At 36.6% G+C, this 22982-nt stretch overlaps 1 protein-coding gene and 1 long non-coding RNA gene across 6 annotated transcripts in view; one reads left to right on the top strand and one right to left on the bottom strand.

Moving 5' to 3' along the window:
• DLC1 (DLC1 Rho GTPase activating protein) overlaps positions 1 to 22982 on the bottom strand; it is a 221029-nt gene that overhangs the window by 180232 nt on the left and 17815 nt on the right. The window lies entirely within an intron of this gene.
• On the top strand, positions 594 to 19304 carry LOC116443833. Its single transcript, XR_004240071.1, has 3 exons — positions 594 to 748; positions 17517 to 17854; positions 18435 to 19304. It is a non-coding gene; the product is annotated as an uncharacterized LOC116443833 (long non-coding RNA).

Consider the following 22982-nt stretch of genomic DNA (forward strand, 5'->3'; position numbering starts at 1 on the left):
TACTGAATCAAGTGGTAAATAATCTTCTTTGGAAGATAAGAAAAATACCTTCAAAACCAAATAGTATGGTATATTCTTTTTAAAAGCACCCATAATTTATTGCAACTAAAGGGAAAATTCAGCACCCATAGCATTACATGGGGTTATCACCTTATTATTTTCTTTCATATCATAGCTCAGACATGATCTGTATTGTGTGACATATACAAGGACTGTGTGAAGATTTTCACTTTATCAACAATAACCAAAATATATTACTCCAAATTTTATGCATCAGTATTAGAAGAAAAACTCAGGTTTTCTTACTACAAAATCTGAAAATGTCTCTCATGGGTGTACTGAGGTTAGGAAAAAATAATAAAGGAAACAAAACACATAAGCAATATTGATGTGACAGATTATTGTGTATCATACCTAAGTTCTTAACCTTATCTAAAAATCATAGGTTGTGTTTACACTGTCAATCAAGAGAGTAATAAGGAGTAACTAAGTAGTAAATGACAGCCTGAGCTGAAACCTGAGCTCCTACCCCAGGGAGAAGCTAATTAGTGATGCCCTAGCTGGACTTGAGTCCAGCTGAGACTTGGCTGTGGCCACAGCATTTTCCTTTTTCTTCTTGTCTCTGAAAGTTTCAGCCAGACTGCAGCAGGTAATGGCATTAGTGCTCAGCTCTGACAGTGCTCAGCTCTGACAGCCTGGACCAGGAGGAAGGAAAAGTGCTGTGCCCTGCTCTGGTCCCAGCTAAGAGGTGAGTTCTTTCCTCCCAGCTCAGCCTGGAGCACTTCTATGTGCCTACATATCTCTACTCCGTTTTGGGGAGCTGATGACTGACAGCTTCATTTCACAGCTGCTGTCTCCCAGGAACAGAGCAGCAGAAGTGCCTGCAGCTCAGGAAGGACATGCTGCTCAAATTGGCTTCAGCCAGTCTGTGTCAGTGTGTCTGTCCACAAAGGATGCAGCAGACTATGATTAGGAGCTGGACAGTTTGAATGGGAGGTGAGGTTGGCTATATGTTCTAGTTTTGACCAACACCCGACATATTTATATTGTAAATATGCCCACAGTGCTGCAGGAGATACACACACACACACACAAACATACACATGTATATATATACAAACATTGCTTACGTGGATAAATAAAAGATGTGAAAAAAGATTCAGAAGTCAATGTTATTTCCAAGAGTAGCTTTACCAAATCAAATAGGAGGTTTGAATTCAAGAGTTATCACAAAGAGGCAATAGAATAAAAAAGACAAACATATCTGGGCCAGGATTAAATCACATATTTTAACTAATGTTCAACAAACTTGTATTCCATCCCAAAACAGTTTTTGGGATAAAAAAAGATTTTATAAGGCCTAATAGAAAGTATCATTCAAGACAGGAAGATAAAAAAATGTGAAATTCGTAATTTTGGGCTTTCTGTTATTCTTCACAAGTTGCCTGAAGTCTCCTGTCATCAATGAAACATTAAATTATTCAGATATGAACATCAAATAGTGAGGGATATTTTAAAAATAGTGAACATCACAATTTTGAGTAGGTATCCAGGAAGACTGTTAGCTTGGATACGTTGCAGGGGAAACTCATTTATCTGGATTTAATTGTAGCTCTTTGGGAAACTCAGCATGGTGTGATTGCCATTACTTAATGGCATGAAAGCAATATCAACAGTTCAACTCAAGAGAAGAAAATAAATAAGAGTACATATTTTTTTCAAGCATTTTCAGAAATTCTAGCCAGCCCATTATATAATTCATCCATGCTTTAGACCAGTGGAAAAAATCTTAACCACCCCCTACTGAAATGAGCCCACCTGACAAAACAAATCCTTAATGATCCACATGATCTGACTGAAGGGCCAGTTGGGCTAGGACTAACACAGATTGCAAAAGCTCTAAGACTAATAGACAATGATCACAAATCGTGCCTTTCTGATTCAATCTTCTCAAGTGAATTCCACAACAGCGTTCTCCTTTTTAAGGAAGAGATCCCAAATGTAGGGAGAGTTGCACAATGAAGTTTCCTTTCAGTTCCTCAGTTTGAAATACAAAACTGAGTTTCTGCAAAATAAATATTCCTCATGAAGCATATTACTATCAAAATCTCAGCATTTTGAGAGCATGGTTTTTCAAGAGTGCTGAAGTAATATCTTGTTTCTAAACCTCTTTTGACTTTGCCTCCTTGACTCTTTGAGTTATATGCTGTTGGAACAGTCTGTATTGTGTCATTGAGAGTATTACTGACATTTGTGGTTTAGTAATGATTTCATGATTCATGATTTAATGGCGGAAAGATTCAAGCAGAAAAATTGGGGTGTTCTGAGAAGAGCCGCCAGTTTGCAAAAGCAACCACAGGACTCAGGGAAACATGGGGACTGTGAGAAGGACAGGTTGGTCAGCACTGTCCATAGACGAGTCAGCTGGACTGGGTATAAACATGGACACAGGAGAAAAACTCTTGCCAGGTCCAGTGTGCAAGATGGACCTACTGAGTGGGTCATATCTCTTGTGTTCTGAAGTTAGTGTCTGATTTAAACCTCAGCTGAAAGAAAACTGAATGGACAATCAGTGATTAAGCAGTAGAAAGGCATATGATCAGTTAGGTCAGTGACCAGGATATTTTGTGAAAAACGTAGGCCTCTGCAGTATTACTCATGTTGCAAACAAGGTAAAAGTTACTGTAATCTGTAGCTACAAATGGATGGGACAGATTATAACAGTTGTTAGAATTGATGGAATCAAAGAATGTAAAAATTTTCTCTACTGTTTATGAGCATCATGGGAAGACCCCTACCAGCTCTTTGAAATCCAAATACACAGCTTCCAAGGACAAATAATATTATAGTTTTGGATCATTAGTGGGCCTATATGGTGCTACCATTAAATAAATATGATGGCACTATAGAAATTCAATGCATTTAGAGACTGGTGCTAAGTGAAAGTGGTGAAACTATTGTAATTCTGGGCTTAGCAGTAGTGTTAAGGACTATGCTTCCTGGCCCTTAATAATTTAAGTCAAGATTATGATACCCTAATTGATCTTAAAAGATTAAAGTGCAAGAAAATGCAGAAGATAATAATGAACAAATTTTTTGCTGTAACTGTGAAGTGAGATTTAAAAGCCCAGCAGTTAACTTGATCAGGTTTTCACAAATCCTCAGCTTTTGTTTGAATTGCATTTTCAGTAGTTCAACCCTTCAAGTTAACAGACTAAAATAATTTGCTTGCCATTCCTTCCCAATTAGTGCTACTGAAATCAGTGAGACTAGTCTCTGAATATGATCTAGTGAATTAAATTCAGATTGGTGCAATCTAGGTATTGACAATGGAGACACCATCATGATTAGATGCATACAATGGCTATTTGCAGAACCGATTTAGTGAATGTTGGTAAACTGAATTACCAAAGAAAAATGAAGAATTACCACGGGGTAGGAAGCGGTTTGTATGCCTTAGAGTTTCCCATCTGCATATCTGCATACGCCAGTTTAGGTGGATTGCAGTAAAGTGCTCTTTTAATATTAAATATTTTAAGCAAAATTTTATGTTTATATATCCATGAATGTCAAATCCTGGATAATATTTTGCATTTATAATGATATTTGCATGGAAATGTCTGATCATTGTAACTTTTTCAGGTTCTTAACATGCACAAGCACATGCCACTTTAATTTTTAAACTCTTTTTAAAGCAAAACAAAAATGAAGTTTGCACATTTTTATTTCAGATAAATTTTTCCAGGTGACTCATTCCCTTTGGAGCTATGCAATAGAGAGCCTTGGATATATCACTGTCTGCTTCCATATACAGAAAAGAAGACATGATGCAGTAACACTAGCATGTCCCCGAAAGAAGTTATAAAGCCACCATAGAATGGAGTATACACATTTGTTTAAAAATCTGCTCCGAATGGAAGCAGTTATAGATTTTTAGCCTTATTTTCCTTTATGATAAAATAATTTTTTGTTGATAACAAGCTGAAATGCCCCTCTTAATTTTAGACTCAATCCCTTGCTTTTCTGGATTAAAATCTGACCAATTTTACTATGATTTGCACTTCAAAAATATGAATAGTAGAAGACTCCCAGTGCAACAAAGTGATTTTTGGTAATGGGATATTTCTTGAACAGATTTTTTTTCAAACATATATGTACATATATCTCATACTCTGTACTTAAAAGGGCAAAAGTAGCACTGCACATTTTTGTGAAAAAGAATATCTACTGGTTGGATCTTTGAAAATCGAGTAAGTCAGCCAAGCAATACGATTTCTATACCTATTATTTCTAGGTGTGTCCATAAGGTACACAATAGCCATCATCTCCAGTAAATGTGGTGAGGAATTAAAGAAATGTATACATTATTGATTGAAACTTTACTAACTTCTTTAAAAACAACACTTCTTTTCTGTATGATGAAACACTAAATTTACTGTCTTAATACTTCCCTTATATTCCCCTATATAAACAACCATAGAGCTGTTATGGTTATTTACCCTTCACAAAGCTAGAAATAACTAGATGTTTGCTGCACTTCTAAAAAACCTTTTTAGAAGTGAGGTTTCCTAATATTAAAAGAAATAAGCACTGTCACCATATTTTGTGACAAAAACATAAAACATCTTTAAAGGTCAGCATAGCTTTTGCATGAAATATGTCTGCAGAGAAAAAAAAATGTTTGAGAAGGGAGAATGAGACTTTTGGAATAGTTAACTACAGAACAGCTGGCACAGATTAGCCTATGTCCTCATACAATCAAAATGTTTCTATTAGAGAACTTGAGATAACCAGCTTGAGAGTGTTTAAGTACACTGCAGTATTTTTTTTTAATGAATTTAATCAAGCATTATCTCATGAGGTATGACTGCATTTTCCCAGTAGAATTGAAGAATTATCAACCCTACACTGTTATATATATATATATATATATATGTATTTAATATCAGGTTATTTGGCTTGATATTTATCTGTGGTGTTCGCCAACTTTTACTGACTTAACACATGACACGCCATGACAAAATCAGCTCAGGGCAAGAAGGAAAAGCATGAAAACTCTGGCTACTGATTCACTAGTGAGGCCAAAAGAGTGAAATTACAGTCTCAAAAACGCATAGCAGAAATACATGTCTGGAGAAAGGACCTGGCTCAGTGACCAGCTGCAGTGAATTTCTAGTCACTGCCAGCTGGCCTCCCCAAGGAAGAACAGCACTGAGAACACTGTGGACTTCAAGTGCATTCAAAGCATCTTATGGTGAGTGGTGCTGGACTGGTGATTGTTCAATTTGAACAATAGGACATTTGTAATCTAAAAGTATTTCTTCCTGTACAGAAACTTAATGTTGAAATGAATGTTACTATTATCAAATACATTCTTCTGCATAGGGGGCAAAGAAAAAAGCCTATTTGTTATAGAATTTCCAATAAAGTATAAACTGCAGTTCCATCACTAATTTAGTTAAATCCTGCTCCCTCTGACTCATAACAATGTGAGACATAAATGACAATAAGGCTGCTTCACTAAGTCAGTGAGTTTATTAACATGAGCAAAATACCATTTGGCTCTCCTTTGTTTAAAAAATGAGATAATAGATTTTATTATCAGGCTTAGGCAACGTGATGACTGTAGGTAAAATTTGAGGCCCTATGAAATAACCCAGGTTTTGCTAGCAACAAAATTAGTATTTCCCCAATCTGATTTGCGTCCTTCTGCTACGTGTGTCACCCAGAGCAAACAGGAGAAGCCTTTTCATTCTGACAGTTTATTTTTCTTGTGTCCAGGGCACAGTTGCTCTGCAGATGTTTATGCTTAAGAAGATAAATATCTCTAAATGCGCAATTAAGTTGAATTGTCATATTGATACACTTCAAAAGAGGCTGAGTATTTATATTACTCCCGAAAAGAAGAGAGACAAATAGAGAGCTGAAAGGAACAGTTGCTTACAGAGAATAACAGAAAATGGCATTGGAAAGTCCAGTTTCCTCAAGCTACTGTGTGAAGACCTCAGGGAGAGAGCAAGCACGTGCAAATGAGTAAGGGCACATCTATAAGATATATTACATGGAACTGCTTAATTCCATCTAAATCTGATTTTAAAGCACAGCTACTGTAAAAACAGGAGACTTTTCTTCACTGGGAACAAATAATGAGGTTTAATACAGAATAGAAGGAAGTGCAACAAGCAGGAGCAATATTGCAGCTCTAAAAGATTTTAAGGCTTCTGGGGAACTTTCACCTATGTATCTTAGGTAGTTGCAAAGTTCTTATTAAAACACTTTAGTGCATCTTTAATACAACTAAACTCACATTACACATGACAAGGCTATTAACTCCATTTTAAGGATGTGAAAATGACAGGCAAAATAAGTGTTTTCCCAAGGCTAAAGCAGAACTTGACCTAAGCAGCAGTGCTGAGTACCCCTCTGTTTTGAACCCTGTTTCTGTGATCCACCCCTGGAGTGGTAACATCTGAAAGTGTATTTAATGCTCTGGTTAGTGGGATAATAACTGTTTGCAATGATTTTGTCTGCTGGGGATGTTTAATTGCTGGTTTTCATGTTTCAGGCTCAGTTCTGACAGTGTAATCTAAATGGGAAAAACATAAATCAAAAGGCATTTTTCTATGTATTTATTGAATGCATGCATTTTCTTGCTACATTTAATAAGAGAAGTTTTGGTTTTTTTATGTTTTCCCTTGCTCTCTTTATCTCTAGAGATTTCTAAAGCAACTCTGGGTAGCTTTATGTTTATCAGATTTTTTTCTCCTTTTCCTCTCTGAGACAGGAAGCTGAGGGTTTTGACCTCATCTGGATCTTTCCCAGTGTCAGCAGGTGGTCTGTTCAAAAAGATTCCATGACACTGATCTCTTTCTGATTTATCAGATATCTAGGTCAATAAATAGGTCTCTACTGTTTTTTCCACAGCTGTAAAATAACCAGTGGAATCCTCTGAGAGCTAATTAACAAATCTTTTGAGTTTTTCTTTCAAGGAACAAGTGTTCTCTTTCTGGTTAGTAAATTCCATTGCAGTGTCCTTTAGCACAGACTGCCTAATTGTAGGAGCTCTGGCTCACATGAAGCAGTTAATTTAAATTAAATGTTAAGATCATTCCTAACAAATTATTCTGTGTCCTTTTATCAGTATATATTGTCACAGCCATGAAACCCTTTTACTGTTTATATAAAGATTGTAGAGCAATTGTCATACCCAATGAATCCACCAAGTGACAAAGAATACGATTCTTCTGTATGACTTGTGTTGATGGGAAAAGTCAAGGTACTGTAGTAGACAAAACTGGGCCCCATTCCACATTTGTAATTTTTCTGTCTGTATCCTCCTCACCAATACACGCAGTTTTTGTGCTGCTATGGCGAGTAGCCATATCCTGTCCCAGATGAGGTGGTTCATTTGACATTAGGTACAACCTATCTGAAATACCTTCATCACTACCTAGAAAGCATATTTTCTGACTCTCTGTGAAAGAAAGGAAATGTGGAAGGCTCCAGCAATTGCTAAGACAGCTCTCTTTAAATATCTGGCAAAAGTGGAAGTAATCAGAGCACTCCTAAAAGATCATATCATAGAATAATAGAATGGTTTGTTTTGGAAGGGACCTTAAGGATCACCTTGTTCCAACTCCCTTACCATGGGCAGGGATAGCTTCCACTAGAACAGGCTGTTTAAAGCCACATCCAACCTGACCTTGAACACCTCCAGGGATAAGGAGTCCACAGCCTCTCTGGGCAACCTGTTCCAGTACCTCATCACCCTTATGTTATAGAATTTCTTCCTGATATCCAAACTAAACCTACCCTCTTTCAATTTAAATCCACTCCCCTTGTGCTACCACTACATGTTCTTTTAAAGTGTCTCTCTCCATCTTCCCTGCACATCCCCTTCAAGTACTGGAAGGATGATACAGGGTCTCCACAGTGCGTTCTCCAGGCTGAACAACCCCAGCTCTCTCAGTTTGTGTTCCAGCCCTCTGAGAATATTCTTGGCTTCCTCTGGGCATGCTCCAGTGGGTCCATGTCCTTCTTCTGTTGGGGAGTACTGGGAGTATTTATGTTCCATTCAGAGCTGGATGCAGTACTCCAGGTGGACATCTCATGGGAGTGGAGTGGAGTGGAGTAGAGGGGGAGAATCTCCTTCCTTGACCTGCTGGTTACACTTCTTTTGGTGCAGCCCAGGACACAGTTGGCTTTCTGGGTTGCAAGCACACATTGCTGGCTCATGTTGAGCTTCTTATCCACCAGCACTCCCAAGTCCTTCTCCTCAGGGCTGGTCTTGATCCATTCTCTGCCCAGCCTGTATTTGTGCTTGTGATTTCCCTGACCCAGGTTCAGGACCTAAGGCTACAAAAGGCCAGCCAACAGGCTTAAGCTTACAAAAGATCTCCAGAACACCTCCAAACTATCTTTCTACTGTCTTTCTGATAGTTTCTGTAGATGATATTATTTCAAAGGAGATATTCCTTTTATGAGTTACATATTTAATATTATTCTACTGACTATTGAAAATAGGCATAATAATAAAATAATCATTTTGCCAGAATGCTATGTTCTCAAAGTTTATTGAATATTGGAATTCAAGGAACTGCCAAGTCCTAACGCCAGCTCTGCTTTTGACTGAGAATATGTAATTCCTCTGGTTTTATTTATTCATGTTTGCACTGATGTTGTTATCAGGAACTCTTCTCCCAGACTGCTAAATTTTGGTTATAGTCCCTAAAGAACAAATCAAAACCATTCAGGGTGTTTACTTGAGATTATGTGATAAATATTATATACTGTTTTTAACAACAAGCTTCTACAAAGATTACTTCTTGCAATTCTTATGCTGCCTTTTAAAACACAAATTATACACAGATGGAGATCATCTATACAGGACAGAATGAGCTAGAACAAATGAGTACTTATCTTATTTCCCTACAGAACATGTGAAGTGATATAATCACAAAACAACTGTTCCACATACTGCCAAAAAGGATCAAAAAAACTCTGCCACAAAATACATGTGCATTCAACATGGGGACTCACAGAGAAAGGTAAAATTTTATGCTATGGTCATGGTAGAAAAGACAGATCTTACTATTTGTCATGGAGTAATGGGAACCACTCAAGCAGAGAATGTACAACAGTGTTATCAAGTAGATGCCATAGATTCCTCTTGAGACAGAGCCTTCTCATACATTACTGGGTTAAGTCACAGTCCACATTTTCTCTGCCTGCTGAAACTGTGGCCTGGGTGTAAATCTCAGTTGATGTTAAATAAGAAAGAGCAATCCAAATTAGACAAATGGCCAAAATCCAAAATACCCACTATAAACTACACTATACTATTACAGAGTCCCACGCACAACAGTTTTTTCCCAGTCCATAGGGAATTATATTTCAAATTGAATCCAAGCGCTGTATATCAATGAATGAAATGTTAGGCTTCACAATAACCAAATAATGATTCCTAAAATACATTGTAGACAAACATTTCCTTTGCATTTTTGACTAACACAGCCCCACACAACACACTCGCAAATGCCTTGGGATGACCAGAGAGTACAGTGATTTCTAGCTGCTAAATTTCTCTTTTGTCTTGAAGAATCAGGGACAGTACCAGGAAGAAATCCATCCCTATTTTCAGCTCTCTTATCACTTGGTCTTTACTAATCCCACAAGCCATTTTTGGTGAAGAACGTGTTCCAAGAGGGAGCAAATCAGCTCTTTCTTTTTCAGTCTGCTTGCACATTTTCTACTCCCTTTGTACAGACAAACTTTATCTTTGAGGCTCACAACTCTGTCCTTAACAAAGACTGAAGTTAATATCAATGGCAGTGGTGGGGGATAATATTTGCTTTACTATTGGGTCCTACTACCAAGGGCCTAGAGAAGGGAACCAGAGTTTCTTTCTACTACAGGCAGTAAGAGCAAAACAAAGCGAATTGTGTCAGAGACAAAAAAGAACCCCAGCAAAAACCAAACAATCCAAAACCTAGTACAAAAGACAATCTTCTCTCTACTTCTATTTCAAACACACATTAAAACCATTTTAGTGCTTATAGTGTGTAATATCTATTTCTTCACTCCTCACTGAGTTTGATTATGTTTACGTAAGATTCCTTGTCTAGATTCCCAGTGGTACATAGCTTTGCTTTCAAAACAGTTTTATATTGAAGTGGAAAAGGACACTGACTTGTAAAATGCTGGGAAATGCACATCAGGAGGATGCATTCATGGAGAGCTGAACAGCTGGCCAACAGAATGAACACATTACCACAGGACTACTGGGAATTAGTGAGAGAACTAGAAAGCACAAGTACAGGGGGAAAATATTCTGCACTATTTTACGTTGGATCTGATGTACTTCAGAAAGATAAAGCAAAACCTATAAAAATCTCAAGAGACTTCCTAGTTTGTTTAAGGGCAAAATCTATATTGTGTAAATAGAAATCTATATTCTTCTAGCAGGGAATATTTATCAAATTCACCCAAAAGGAAACTGTGATGCACTGAACTATTTTAAAAATCTGTCTTCAGAAGATTTTTTTTGTAGTCGTTGTTCTCGAAGTCATAACAATTAGTATCTTGCAACCAGTTTGTTTGAGGTGGAGGACAGAGTTGGACAATTTCACATTGCAAGTGATGGGAATGTAAAATCCTATGACTTTGTCTTTTAGTTCATACTTCTTGCACTGCGCAGATATGAATCTGCTACCCTCCAAGGTCCATTTTTTTTTCCTAATGTCTGAAAAATTTTCCCTTACTATTGATAATTCTGAAATAAAATTTTTCTTTGTGAAGCAATGCATTAGGTCTATCAAATCAGAGAGCACACACTGAATCTCACCATCTGATATCATTCACCTCTCATGCTTTATATCATGTCACTCAGCAAAATCCCTTCAAAAGAATGCTCCTGGCCCAAACTAAAACATGGCAGTGCATACCTACCTTAACCAACTAGCACAAATCTAACTAAAACCTTCTGTTCCCTGGAAACTGCAACTCACATTTTAAAGTTTGGATTGTTGAATAACATTCAGCTGAAGGCTGATAATATCAATTGTAATTCCTTATTTTGGGATTGTAGGTGATTTAGCAGCAGCAAGAAAGAATGTAGAAGGGCTTAAAACTTATACCCATTCATTTTCACAATTATACAATTTTGCTGAAACAACATCTTACTTTATCATATGCAGACAAATTGAAAAGTTATACAGACATCCAAAAATAGAATAACTTTAAAATACAGATCTGAATTGCCAGATTAAAGGACTCAGTAAGACTTTTAGTTAAAAAAATATCACATATCATAAAATTTTGCTAGTTCAAAGACTTGGAATTATGAAAGCAAAAACATCGTTGATAGGCCTATTTAGGATCAAGCCCCTTCAGTCAAATATCCTGAACACAGTGGCAGGTAAAAGTAGATAAGGCAGAACTGCCCAATTATAATAAGAATGGCAGATAGGGTTTTTTCATTTTTTCAGCAAATCAGACTTCTGAATTGAGAGGAAACTTTTCGACAACTGCCTTGAACACCAAGATTGCTAATCACACAAATATTATTTTGTTAAATGGGATCAAAAAATCCATCTAAGCATCAAATAAGAATCAGCCCCCATGCTTCTTGAGAATTCTTGATGTGCATAAAAACAAAAGTAAAATGTATCCACAGAATAGATAAAAGAAAGGAATCAATGCAGAAACAACAAGCAAAAGTTAAGCTTGTGTACTCTGACATCTGTTCCTGAACTCTTTTCTCTTTTTCTGTCTCCCAGGAATTGTTTGCATTGGTTTCTGACCTGTGTATTCATATGAATACTCAGAAGTGGTATTCAGATTTACAGACAGGTTGCTTCATATTTTAAAGGACTAAAGTTACTTCAAGAATCAGTGGGGATATTTTTGGTGGTGGGACCGTTTTTTTTAAACTTTTTTTTCTCCCCGTGTAGTTGCAGAGCTGTGAAATTAAGGAAGTACATCTGTACTCAAAGTGAATAAATTTCTCAAGTGACTACTTTTTTATTTAAGTTGGTACTGTAGTATTAATTAAAAATTGAACTGTAATTAAAAAACCCAATATATTTTAGCTATTAGGTCTGTGAATTCCTCCTTACCATCCCCAAAGTGACATGCTTTAGCAACAGTAAGGTGACATTATTAGAGGTCACAATCCAAACTCAGAGTTTGACAGATGGTCTATTAATTGAGCTACCCCTCTTTAGTGAGCAAAAAAATATCATAAGTTTTTACAACACTCCCTTAAAACAGAGGTTGTTGGAAACCATTGGGATGGAAAATCTGTTGCTATTTCAGTTGTGTATCTGGTAAGATGGAAAATTTTTCAAGTCTACACAGATGGTAAATAAATTTCTGCTACATGAGGCAGTTCCTGGAATAAAGAAATTTTCTCAAATAACAAGTGCCAATTTTTTTCAGCAAGACTTATTTTTAACTTTCCCAAGGACTTGTTGAGAGAGCTGGAGAAGTGTCCTTTCACCTTCAGAATCCTGGTCTAACTCCAGAAATAGCTTCTAATGTCATTCTCAGCACAGATGAGTTTTCTTTACACTCAAAAAGACATTTCAAAACAAAGATCAAAGTGCCACAATAATATGTTGCTGCTGGTAAACATTCCCTCTGAAGAGAGTGGCTAAAAAGTAAGAAATTTCTATTTCAAACCTAAGACAATCATCAGTGACTAACAGTGCTGACATTTAAGCTGTCGTTATTATGCTTCATGAGGCAATGCTGTTGACACAGGAGAGCTTGTCCTCCATGGACTAAGCATAATGGAAAGGATTGAGAGAGGGAGACCAGAATCAGGGACAAAGTCACTGCAGACTATACCCACTAAGGAAGCTGTGAAAAAAACACGTAATAGTTAGGTTTGAGTACACATTTTAGGCAACTGTAGAAATGAATGCTGGACAAGAGGTCTAGGAACCACTACCACTACTACAGAACTAGCATTTGGGAGTGTTTGGGACCACTCTCCCCTCATACCAAAGTGGAGCAGAGTCATGCAAGTCGCTCACCCATTTCACCAAAAACTTCATATTCCCTTCCTAATCTCTTCATGTGACTGCACAGCTCTGCTTGTCTGCTACCTTGAAATCAAACCCTGCAAAATGATGATACTTGCAAGGAATAAAATACACCTTATTCTCATATCACCAAGTAACCTTTCCCTTATGTGCACATAAGCTCCAAATGGCTAAAATTCTTAATATTGCACTCAGCATAGTACATGAAGTAAGAAAAAAACCCCAAACAACAAATTTGTGAAAAGGCAAGGGTAGAGGTATCAATGTTCTTAACACCAGGGTGTTAAGAGAAGACTAACTAGAAGACACTGGCTGAAAAAGGATGTTTTTGTGTCTGACAGACAGTATGGATGACCTAGAGAAAAAAAAAATTATGGACATTCTAATCTAAGGATACTGTTACTATTCCCAAGAGAGTAAAATTCAGGAATATATGTATTTCTTCTGAATCTGATTAAAGCTGGTTTCCCCACTGTCATAACTATTCATAGGCTTCAGTCTGCAAAAGCACAATCCATTGATTTAAAACATATCTTGCAAAAGAAGCTACAATAAAATTAAAACACAACATTTCTAAAAGCTTAATAACATGTTTGTGAAATGTGATAAATTATAAATCCTGCAGAAGATTTACCCAAAAGAATATTAATCAAGGTACTAATATAGAATAAGTTCTCTCCAAATTATCTTTGATACTAGTAATATTGAGAAAGAACTGGAAACGGAGTGGTCAACTAGGAGTCATTTTCATGAGCTGAAAAATCTTTGTGCAATTAAGATTTGAGTTATCACTTCACATAGAAAATACTGATTTTCACCTCTTTATTTTCTAGTCTTATTTCACCTCTTACACAGTGGAAAAAGATAGGTCTTGAGAGACTATCTCTTCTCTTATTTACTCTCTGGCAATTTTGCTTCCTATAAAAAGCCTGAACAGTACAGTGTTCATTTACCACATCATCTTGTCATCATCTACCAAGTAGTAGAGAGTATTTGTAAAGAGGTGAGTTTAACATGCTGGAATAAATTCAGTAGATGTATTGAGGTGTCATATGCACATAGAATCACTTCTAAATCTGTGTTAGATAAATACAGTTTGGCTTTTATCAGAAGAAAAGTGTTTTTCAGGGAATCTGGATGTAGGAAAGTAGTTTGATTTAGATTACCAAATTTTGGCTTGTGGCCATGTTTTTTCATTTTCAATGTAATAAAGGTGTCAGCTTTTAAAATATTTTGAAGCTAAAATTACTAAGCCATGAGTTTTAGCACTGCTGAATTGTTTCATGCTTTCATATCAAACAGCCATGAATCATATATCAATGATTAGTAGTACATGCAAACCATCTTTTCTAAAGAAGTTTGAGGATACCATCCAAGAGATTAAAACATACCATGCAAGAATAGAATCAGCATTTTTTGGATGGGTATATGATATAATACTTTATCAAAACATTCAGGATATTCAAACAGAAACCGTTGTTTAATTGGATCTGCTGTGTGAAAAAAAGGTTTAGGAAGGAAGCAATTTACAGAAAAGGATAAATAAACTTCTGTTTAACATAAATAATCTACATATCGCGTTTGCTATTCTAAGTCTTAGGTAAGACGAGACTGCAAAGACAGTGCAAAACTTAAGATATGGAAGTTGTTGCTGTAAAATGACACATTATTGAAGGACATCCTCATGTTACAGTGAGCCAAATTCTCATTAGCGTTGTGTGCATAAGCCAAGTTCTTATATTGCATTGTTGTAAAAGCCTCAGACATCAGCTGTGACAGAGTTATGAAGAGCAGTGAGGATCTGGTATACATTTGCCACACATTTACCTCAGCGCGCACAGATGCTCACGCATGTATTGCTGCCTAGATTTTTTTTCTAAGGAGGCAGAATTTATCTCTAAATTGGAATTCATAACCATTTTTGGCCATATCCTCTGGAGCTTGGAATAGTTTTTGGCAGCACGAGAAGTATTGTTTCACTTAGTTTAGCCATATTCAATAAACCCTGTGTATTATCTGTGGCATAAACCTCCTTGCCTTTACAAACCTCTTATGTCACCTTTGAGACAGAGCAGTAAAAGGAGATAAGCATGAGCAACACATTTTTAGGTGTTTCAATGGTATCTACCATTGTGATGGGAAGCAAAAACTAAAACCCAACCAACCAAAATAAAACACCACAGAAAAACCCCATGAAAAACACTGCAGACGGCACCCACCTTGCTGCAGTTCACCTCACAAGGGTGTTGTTTGCTTTTAACTATTACATGGGAATTGGTAAGATACCTGCGGACTAACCCACCACCAAACTTCTATGGTCAAGTACTCCTTGATAGGCAAAGACTTCATTGTTGTAAAGCCTCAGCTCCCAGAGCTGGCCATGGTAGGCTGTTCTTCTCTGTCTCCTTCTTTGACACAGCACCACTAAAAAAAACTTTTGCTTTTAGCACAGGTCATGTCTGTAGTAGACAGTTGTGCTCAAAAAGCTGCTCTGCCATAGCTATGGCTTCAAAGGCTCTTTAATAAAGGCAACAATGCTCTAATACTGACTTTTCTGAAAGTTCCATTTTTGGATGGAAGCTGTATCTCAATGTGCCTCTTGGACCTCTCTGTTTTCACTTGAAGGTCAATTCAAAATGAACATTATGCTTGTGAAAGTGCCAGAGGAACAGCTCTAGGAAGCAAAGTCCTTTTAAAAATTTTTTTCTTTAACTGCGCTGTGGACAGTGATGTCATGTAATCCAGGGTGTTTTGTTCAAATGTCTTAACTTCACTTCCAGTTTGTTAAGGGTTTTACATACTGTTCATTCCTTCCAAGACCACTTCCCTCAAAAGTTTGATGTTAATTAAAAATCTGGTGTCATTTTAGCTAGTGGTCATTGGTCCATTTGACATGACCTAACACTGACAATTTATAGACTGCAAAGAGTAAATAATTGGCCAGTAAGGAGTTTCATTTCAAGAAACAAAATGAAAAACATTTTAGAAATTTTCTTCCAATCAGTATTGCAGAGCTGGACAAAATTAGAAATCTCTGATTACACACTGCATGAAACTCTAGACTGGTCCCTAGAAGCATGTATATGATTTTGGTGAAGCAGTAGTGTGTGACTACAAACTGCTTATAAATACAAACACTTTCATGACCATTTTAGGTAGCTCAGCTCCAAGCATAACTTGATGTGCCACAGTCTCTTGGTTTGCAGTCTAGACAACACTGTCAGCCTTGAAAATTTATTGCTGAACACTGTCACAAAAATGTGCCAAAGTGAAATTTGCATAAAGGTTATACTGTAATGGCCTGGCAATCATCCCATCCTGTTCTGAACTTGTTTTAAATATTTTTCACATTGTTTGAAATACATCATACTACAGTCCAAACATAAAGGAAGCCGGTGGGAAAGCATTCTTTAGCTTCCCAGATGGAGATAATATTTATGATACATATTTTTGTGAGAGTAATAGAGAAAATTCGTGGTCATGTAACCACAATAATAGGAGTGCTTTATGACCACCACTTTCTACTAATTACCATAGATAATACACATCATTTAAAAAATGTAAATCCAACTGCTTCAGTCCATTTATATTTTTGAACCACATTTTCATTATTAAATGGTAAATTTAGAAAACAAGTTTTCAATATGGAAAAGAGAAACAAATATTCATGACAGCCAAGAAGGTTTCATTTTTTTTTCCAAAGAAATCATACTATTTGTTTTGCTTCACTTGCATCTCTTGCCAGATTCTTCCCAATGCCTTCAAAACCATGACCATTTAATAGCAATGTGCAAATGCAGCAAATTCCTTGTGGTGAAGCAACTGTGGATTTCAGTAATAATTGTCCACTGTACTAACACTACAAACTGTAGCTCTGAATTTTGGGTTGGAGTTAACCTTTCAAAAAGCTGTTGTGGTTTAAGATCTCTCATCAATTTTTGATGTAGTTCATATTCACATTATGAGTTTGGATAAAGAGATCCTTGCTCTTCTCTAAAACCTTTAGAAAATTTGAGAATCTTTAAAAACCTGTGTAAAGTTTGAAAATTGCAAGAGATTCAGAAATGGAACAAAAACAAATCCAAATTTCACACTCGATAAAATAGATTTCCACCGTTTGAAAGATCATCTTTAAAAAGAGGTTATCATATTTCCAATATTTGCATTTACCATTGTCCTTTACAAGACTAAGAAAATAATTTTCTAGATGCCAAGATTATATTATTTATCTCTGTATATGAAGATGAAGCTACTCTGGCATAAGTGCAGATCTCAATTGTACAGGAAATATAGTTAGAGAACCATATGACTTGAAAGTAATTTTACTATGATAATACCTCTATAGTAACTAGCTTCTGTAGTCTCTAAAGTTACAAATTATTATAACACCCAAGTTCAGCAAGGCATTTAAGTACACTCTAAGAACACAGTAGTTCCACTGATATCCATTAATGCTTTATTACTGTCTAGATTAAAGCAGCTGGGAGTTGGTCTTCAATGACATAATGAAGACCAGAAGCCTTGGACTTCTACAACCATGAAACAACATTCATTACTCTCCACACTTTCAGGATTTCTAATGCTCATGATTTTAGAGGGCAGATGTCTTCCCTGGTTGTTGGATTTCTCCACTAGAATATTTGCAAGATGACTATCCTTCAAAATAATGGGAAAACAAACTGTGAGAAACAACTGCATTTATTTATCATATTTTGCAAAGGAATAATTAAATAATTGGAAAATCACCAACTTTTGAAGCTTTCATCTTCCTCTGACTGACACATTTGCAGACTGCATCTCAGAAGAAGGTAAATTTAATGCCCTGTTACAAAATCAGAATACAACAAAATGCATATTGCCATGTCAAATTAAGATTTCCTGCACATTCCTATTGTTTTTATTAGTGCTTTTATTTTCTATGCTTTTTTTCTGTGTTGACCTGTCCAAGCTATAGTTGCTGTGCAACCCTAACAAGCCCACACCCGATAACTTATGTAGCAATAGTTCAGAAAGGAACCCTATGAAACCAGCTTCTGTAAAATAGAAATAATAAAACCACTGTAAGAGTCTTTAAAGCTAAATTTTAAAAAATTATGTAAAAAAGAATGAATCTTAAATTATCACAATTCAAAAAAGACAAAATTGAGGTAAAGAGAGATAAGACTTCAAAAAGACGTACTGGTGACAGGGCTGGAAATTCTGGTATACTAACAGCAATAAAGTAAAAAAATCTACACTATTTGATATTATTATTCACAACAAGCTCATATTATTTTTAAGTACTCAGTTTAAAAGGATCATTCAATGTGAATGGAAGAGATGGCACAGAAAGAGTTGCAAAGAAACAATTTCAGTAAAACAGGTACCTCTTATGTTTTTTTTGTGAAGCTTTCCTACTACCTCTCCAGGTACCATAGTATGAGCCAGCAAGCAAAGCTCTGTAAGTTTCCTGTGAAATTAACTTACATGGTGATACAAATGGAAGCTCCTGGAAGAGCCCAACTTTCTAACTTGCCCTAAAAATCATAGTCTTAGCGTTGTTAAACAAAATTTAATTCTGATTGCAATGGACGAGAGTCAGCCTCCACATGTCATGGACATGCATAATACTCAAAAAGCAAATATGGATGGAAAGTCTGAATTCAAGTAAGTAATTTTTTTGCTTTCTCACATTATTATAATTATAATTGTTGAAATAAAGAAATAAAATTTATTGCAACAGTACAGGAAATGTAAACCCATGCTTTGAAAACTAATAGCTTTCCTGTGGGGAAAAGGCACTGTACCAAAGACCTATGTCACCCCAGGTAACCTTCTATCCATGTTTCTTTTGACATTTACTGCCAGACTTGTGATAATCTTATTCTTAAATTAATTTTCATTTTATTGACACTGGCAGCAGCTGTTATGCTGACATTAGCTGTGTCCTTAAGCATCCTTTGCAAATCACACAGTATTTGATCTAGAAATCTGGATTAAAGTAGTAGCAATAATAATGAGCATTAGGAATAGCCCTGACTGTTATATTCTTTGGCCTTGCAGGAATGACTTTGAGATAACATCAACTATTTGAAACTGGAAAGCTTCTAAGCAGACCACCATGAGGAATTACATTGTCCTGCAGGAGAGAGATGAACAGTCACAGTTGTATCTGTAGCTGTTTTCTTCCCATTTATATTGAATGATCTCTAGGAATAAAATCTAAAAGGAAAGAATGGTGGAAGAACAATGAAATATACAGAACAAGCCAAAATTTGTTTCGTAAGTGGAGTTTGTTGATGTTTCACTTTTTTTTAAGCTTCATGGATTTTTACTCAAACCATTTAGAGCCACACTCTACAATGTTGACTTTCTGCTTCTTTACTGATTCGTCATTTAAAAGAGCTGTCTGAGCCTTGTTTTAAAAATTGCATTTACAAAATGCTGATTATCATTGGTTACAACAGCACACATCTGTGATTGCATTTGGGAAGTGAGAGGGGAGAACTTACTGCAAAACTATATTCCTCAACCCACCTTTTTATGCTGGTGCTGAATAAAGTATTTCCTTTTTGTGTTGAACAAGAACTGAAATTAATTTATTAGAGTTCTGCTGCATTTGTGCACCTTCTCAATATGCCCCAGCAAGGATTTTCCTGTCTTTGCCTAAGCTTGATGAGATGAGCAGCTTGGCGAAAATATAAAATGGAGCACACACAAAAATTTGACTGATTCTGTATAAGATAATGGCCATTTTCTTCCATTTAAAAATCAGTGCATAATAACTAAATAGTCTCCTGTAGTTGGTTTTCTCTCAATAGTTGTTGCTCTTCTGGTTTTGTATAATACTGTTCGTTAACAGCTCTGTTGCTTTATATATATGAACAAACATGTGAGCTGCTTTTATACCCCAAGCATTACAGTTTGCTCTTTAGTTCCAAAGATTATTCCATATACAATTCTCAAGTGAAGTGACCATTTTAAAATCTAAATTTATTTAACCCAGGAAAGCATACAGAAGGGTCTAGATGGCATATCCACATATAGTTAATCCACTTATGTTTCTACTACTCTAAACCATTAATAACCATAAACTTCATGTTGTGGATGTACTGAATTGATTATCAATCAACACAAAACCAGGAAATCTTGATTATTGTGTATTTTTCAATTAGACCTAATATCATTAACTTCTCACAATTAAATTCAGGTCCTTATTATTTCCGGGCCTTAGGAAGTCTTTCTGAGAAAGCAAAGGAAAAGAGGGTGCTGTTCATCCACCATTTGAACCCTTGTGACTTGAGGGAGCAAAGAATGCTGCAACCACTGGGCGTGTTTGCAAAAAACATCTTCAGTGTCAGTACATCCATCATGACTAAAGCAATTTACTGCAATGGAGGTAGTGGTGGTCAAAGATGCTAAACTTTAAGCCCTTAAGCCCTCGAACCTGCATCCGGCTGCAGAGCAAGCATATCACATCTGCACTGCCTCTCACCTCAGCTCCAGTTTGAAGACAGCCGATCTAGAGATAAGAGGGAAGGTCATGCTCTATTGCCACAATTAAAAACAGTTTAAAATATGTTAACAAGGAACAGATTTGCAAAAGAATTTAGTATCAGCAAGAGTAGAATGGTGTCTACTCAAAGGTCCTAAGTTTTAGCTGTCATGAAAGTGCCTGAAGATTAGCACCTTTCTACGATCACCCAAGGTTCTACCTCAAGATTTGGGTCCCCAAATACCTTTAGCAATTCATCTCCATGTGCCTTTTCCCATATTCTGAGCTTTATGGGCACATGATTATGTGCAACTAGAATTGACACTGAGCATTAATCAGACAGTGGTGTGTTTTAGGCCTTAACTGCACTGTTTGAACTGCTGACTTTGAGAGAAAAGGTTTTATATACTGTTCCCAATCCCTTAAGTCTTCCTGTCACTGCAAAGCAAATACTTGGCTTTTATGGATGGATTCAGTTTCAAGTCTGCAGTTTTTCTAATGTTTTCTTAAAATTACAAAAGTAGCTTTCAGGAGAAGTTTGTAAACATAGGCACATTTTTCATTGCACACTATTGCCAACACAGACAGGCTTTTGTAAAATAGTGCATGGTTAGATATAAGGGCTAAAATCCCTTATGCAGGAATGTTGTTTGTAGAAGTGTCCTGTAAGCTTAGAGATAAATAAACCCACAAACAATAGCAGATCATATCTTTCCCCTTTTGCCATTCATGTTACAGTGGTTGGCAAAGATTTCCTTAACCAAAGCAGAATGAGGTCTCCTTCAGGTTTACAGACTCCAACCCCTCTTAAATTACATGCAACTTTGCAGTTGCTGCAGCCATGTAATGCTCAAGCTTCCTTGGAAAAACTTCTTGTTTTGCTCCTTTTTATACTCATCTCCTTTCTTAGTTTTTCTCACCATTAGTCTCAGTGGAATTTTTATAGTCTGTCTTTTAAAATATTTAATGACACAAATGCAAATCATACATACATTCTCAAATATTATTCCCATGAGTGTACTTTTAAAAGATGAGTATGTGACCTCAAAACAAGATCCAAGGAGATACATGGAAACTAGCATCAAATCAAAGCTATAAAAAAAATATAGCTTTCTTCATCTTGCTAGTAATATGAAATGTACATATCAATAACAATAACTATACTTAAAAAAAGAAAATTTGATGCCAAACTAAAGCAGCAGAGAAATGGTTATTAATAGCCAATAATTTTCAACTATGATGTCCATTTGGTTAATTTTCTTTTTTTAAACTTGAACCATTTATATTAGCATTTCTGGTACTGGTACTCATGTTTTTGTTTCTTTGTTGTAACTCTGAGATATTCTTACTGCAAGATAGTTGACTATCTTAAAGTCTTAAAGTTTAGCATTAACTGTGGTTGCATGAACTACCAAAGGAAGACTGGCTTTGAGGGCCTCTGAAACCTTTGGCAAAAGTTGCTTACAGCTTCTAACCATGTTAATCTAGTGTTACTATTACCAAAGGGTCTACACAAGAAAGCACTGGCCAGTAGCTCAGGATGCTGTGTGGGCACGGAGTACTTCAGATATGCGGATTTGTGCTTTAGTGAAACAGCGACTGAGGCACTGTAGCTGACAGACGAAACCCACACTGTTGGGGTCTCCCCCCCTGCCATGGAGCCCTGGGAGATGGGCCCTGGGGGGGAGACACGGGGTCTCCCTGCCCCTGGTCAGCCTCGTTCCCCACTGGTTGTTTTGTGTTCCCCGGGGTGGCCAAGGACCCTGGGGTCCCGTGATTGCGGAGTTCCTGAGCTGGGCCCCGGCCATGTGGCTGGAGAAATAAACATCTCTGAAACATCTACCACGAATCTGTCCATATATACTTCCTTTCCACGGGACTCCTGGTTTGAAATATGCGTGTTACAGTATCCCCGCTGTAACACCACACAATTAAAAGAAACCAGATGTATAAAAAAAACCCACCCAGACAAAAGAAGCTGGATGATGTCAAATAAAAAGAAGGCAGAGAGAAGTAAACAATTACAAATTGGTTATTAGCTAGAATAAGCAGCATAGCTGGGAAAGCCAGACTTTAAGATGAATTCCATAGTGCCACAATCAGCATATCTCCTTCCATTAAAGCCAGTGGGAATTTTCTTGCCAAGGAATCTCTCCATTAAAATTTTGTAATGATACCCTTCCTTACTTGCTGAAGACAGTGAAACTCTGGTTGCTTTAAAATTACAAAATATTGTTTCAGACTCAGCAATACTTGTTTTTGCAAGAACATATGCTCATGGGGCTGAGCTAAAAACCAAAGAACTACTGCAAAATATTTCCACTCCTTTTTTTCTATTTAAAAATCTTGTTACATTTTTTTCCTTGTACTCTCTTTTTCAATAAGGCTTCCAAACCCCTGGACAAAATCTGTTTTCCTAAGAGGAAATAGATAATGATAGCAGCAGAAAACAAAAAAAAACC

This window comes from Corvus moneduloides, chromosome 5, assembly GCF_009650955.1.
Source record: "Corvus moneduloides isolate bCorMon1 chromosome 5, bCorMon1.pri, whole genome shotgun sequence".
NCBI classification, from domain to species: Eukaryota; Metazoa; Chordata; class Aves; order Passeriformes; family Corvidae; genus Corvus; species Corvus moneduloides.